At 37.4% G+C, this 3,528-nt stretch overlaps 1 non-coding gene across 1 annotated transcript; it reads left to right on the top strand.

The window, feature by feature from the left end:
- The first annotated feature begins 2,590 nt into the window (after positions 1-2,590).
- LOC121988159 lies at positions 2,591-2,696 on the top strand. Its single transcript, XR_006113903.1, has one exon. It is a non-coding gene; the product is annotated as a small nucleolar RNA R71 (small nucleolar RNA).
- The last annotated feature ends 832 nt before the right edge of the window (positions 2,697-3,528 follow it).

The following is a 3,528-nucleotide window of genomic DNA, read 5'->3' as shown; positions in this document are numbered from 1 at the left end:
ATCAACAACTTATGTTACGGTACCGCTAAGTGCAACTAGATCACCACAATAGTAGGTGTATAAGTACGCATGCAAGTATGTTCAAGTCATGTTCATGTTTATGCCTATGTTTATGTTTATGTTAGACTTGCTTACATGTTTAGCATTTCAGTATGCTTTGTTCCTCCCGCTGTTAGAAGAGCATGAGTAGCTTACACGTTTAGCATTTCAGCTTGTTTGATTCTTTGCTATTAGTTGGACATGAGCAGTTATGTTTATGCTTTATTTCTTTTTAGAGCATATAGTTTTTAGTTCTTTTCGTATACATGCACATTCGTGATTTTGTGAGTTAGATAGCGCTTACTAAGCAAAATTTTGCTTATAGACTACACTTCCTCTTACTGCAGATACAGGAAAGGAAAAGACATAGAAAGGAAGGCGACAAGGAGGTGTTCGAAGGATGTGTGATGCCAGGACTATGGAAGACTTGGGACTAGGAAAGAAGTTTTAATTTTAGTTTCCGCATTTTAGTTATTGTAAACATTTGAGATTATTCTGTTTAGATTGCATGTAGGATGAGTTCAGTTTAGTAAGTAGATATTTGTGTGTTGTTTTCGTTATTTTGGGATTTATTATACTGCGTGGTTGATTGATATGTGTTCCAGCCGCTTGTGGCTGAGTATATATTGCATGTATTGTTGAATATGGTCACCGGTACAGGGGAGACTCTGCTGGAATTTTTCGGTAGGGTTTCTTCGAGGATTTTAATCATACCGGTTAAGTAGAGTTAGTAGTTAAGTAACGGTCATCCTTAGAGAGTAGTAGTAGTAAGAAGGGTGGTCGTTACATATACTTTTTGTTTTTGTTGGGAGATCTTCTCCCAACATCTTCCACCACATTGTCTCCTTCGTTTGGTGGCCTTCCATGAGGATGGAAATTCCATTCCTCAAGTTTATAAATGCTTGTCCTGCTACAAGCATTTAAAAGAGACGAGACATGGTTAGAGATATTAGATAAATCATATTCCAACCTTTCCTTACCAATTACCAAAGAAAGCTTATGATTTTTGACATCAATTATAGCTCCAGCTGTAGCAAGGAAAGGTCTTCCTAATATGATAGGAATCCTGGGGTCCTCTTCCATGTCCAACACGACAAAATCTGTGGGAATAACATTCCCATCCACCTCTACTGGCACATCTTCTATAATACCCAAAGGGTACCTGCAGGAATGATCGGCAAGTTGAAGTGCCATAGTAGTAAGTTTAATTTTTGAGACCTAATTTATTACAAATTGAATAGGGAATGAGGCTAACACTTGCCCCAAATCACAAAAAGCTTTTTCAAAAAAATATTTTCCTATGTTGCAAGGAATATAAAAGCTCCCTGGGTCCTTTAGTTTTGGGGAAGTGTTCTTCTCCAAAATAGCACTACATTCCTCACTAAGCGCAATTGTCTCAACCTCTCCTCTTCTTCTCTTGTTTGACATGAGATCCTTCAGGAATTTGGCAAATCTAGGCATTTGAAGAATAGCATCAATAAGAGGTACCTCTACACAAATTTCCTTAACTTTTTCTAAAAACATGCCAAATTCTTCATCTTTCTTGAGCATTGTAAGTCTCTGAGGAAAAGGGACAGCTTTACTCTGATGGTTCAGTGGAAGAGTCTCTTCAACCTCAATGGTACTCTCCTCATTAGCTTGAATCTGATTTGGTATAAGAGGAGAGAGCTCTTCTTCTTTTTGTATCCCTTTTGGAGCAGTCACTTGGGAGTCTCCCAAGGTCCGTCCGCTCTTAAGCTCAATTCTATTGCAATGCTCCATAGGATTCACATCAGGTTTTCCTGGAAGTTGTCCTGGTGCTCTGGATGATGAGGAAGCTAGTTGGGCAATTTGACTATCCTGGATCTTTTGATGCTTTTCAGAATTATCCATTCTCTGAATGAGCTTTGCTAAATCTTGCTTCATTTCATTCTGACTTGAGATAATTTCTTCAAGCATCTTTTCAATATTTGACTTTGGTAAGCCTTGAGAAGATAGATGTTGAAAATTTTGTTGCCCAACTTGAAAATTTGGTCTTGCCCCCATAGATGGTCCTTGATCTTGATTATTTCTGTAAGAAAAATTGGGATGGCTCTTCCATCCAGGGTTATAAGTATTTGAGTATGGGTTGTTCTGCCTTTGATTGTAACTCATGATTGCATCACATTGTTCCAGTTGATTGATTTGTGCAGTGATAGCTCCCAATGGACATGAGTCATTTGAGTGCTCTGAACTCCCACATACTTCACAAGATGTACTAATAGCATTGACCATATTAGCACTAGTCCCCATATTCTCAAATTTCTTTGTAAGAGCGTCCAATTTTGCAGACAAAAGAGTGACTGCATCTACATCAAACTTCCCTGATGCTTTAATTGTTGGGTTTACAGAAGAATAGCCACCACTTCTTTCATTTGGCCATTGATGATGATTTTGTGCTACACTGTTAATAATTTCTTCAGCTTCATCTAAACTTTTATTCATAAGTGCCCCTCCAGCAGCTGAACCAAGGGACACTTTGGTATGATAGTTGATACCATTATAAAAAGTGTGCAACACTAACCTTCTTTCCAACCCATGATGTGGGCATTGTCTGAGCATACTATTATATCTATCCCATGCTTCAAAAAGAGATTCTGAGTCAGTTTGCTTGAAGCTTGCAATTAAATTCCTCATATGAGCTGTTTTGCTTGGTGGATAGAATTTATCAAGAAACTGTTGTTCACACTGCTCCCAAGTGGTGATGCTATTAGGGGCCAAAGAATTCAGCCATTGCTTTGCCCTATCTCTTAAAGAAAACCCAAATAATAATAATCTAACTGCTTCTGAAGGAACTCCATTCATTTTCATGGTACCACATATTTCATAAAAGACCTCTAAGTGTTGATTGAGGTCTTCATGAGGTCCTCCACCAAATTGGTTCTGCTGCACCATAGATATAATTGCGGGTTTGATCTCAAAGTTATTAGCTTCCACTGAAGGTCTTGAAATACTAGATCGAAAACCTCTTGCATAAGGTGCTGCATAATCCTTGAGTGGTCTATTCGCCATGTTCAAATGTTCCTGTTCTTCAATTTGCCTTTGCAGAATTCTTCTTTTATGGAAAGTTCTGTCAATCTCAGGGTCAAAAGGAAAGAATTCCCCTGCAAAGTTAGATCTTCGCATACACAAGAACAAGATAGCAAATGACAATTCAACATAAAAAGAAAAAAATAAATAAAAGAATAAAAAATGCAGAATTGAATTTGTACAAAAAGAATTAACAAGAAGTAAAAGTTATACAAGAAAGTAAAAACAAAAATCTAATGATTAGTTACAACTATGCAATATGAAAGGAAAACAAATGTTATGTTTAGTCTAACTCAATTGATAATTCCTAATGTTATAGCGCAGTCCCCAAAAACTTGTTACGCTCCGCAAGTGTACGAAAATGTCGCAAGTAATATAAAAGATTATCGTATCCACAGGGACTGGAATAAGCACTAGAAATGTCTCAATGCGAATTAGCTA

Source organism: Zingiber officinale, chromosome 5B, assembly GCF_018446385.1.
Source record: "Zingiber officinale cultivar Zhangliang chromosome 5B, Zo_v1.1, whole genome shotgun sequence".
In the NCBI taxonomy this organism is placed as follows: domain Eukaryota; kingdom Viridiplantae; phylum Streptophyta; class Magnoliopsida; order Zingiberales; family Zingiberaceae; genus Zingiber; species Zingiber officinale.
The sequence above is the reverse complement of the archived record's forward strand: the minus strand, read 5'-3'. Positions and strand labels throughout refer to the sequence as shown.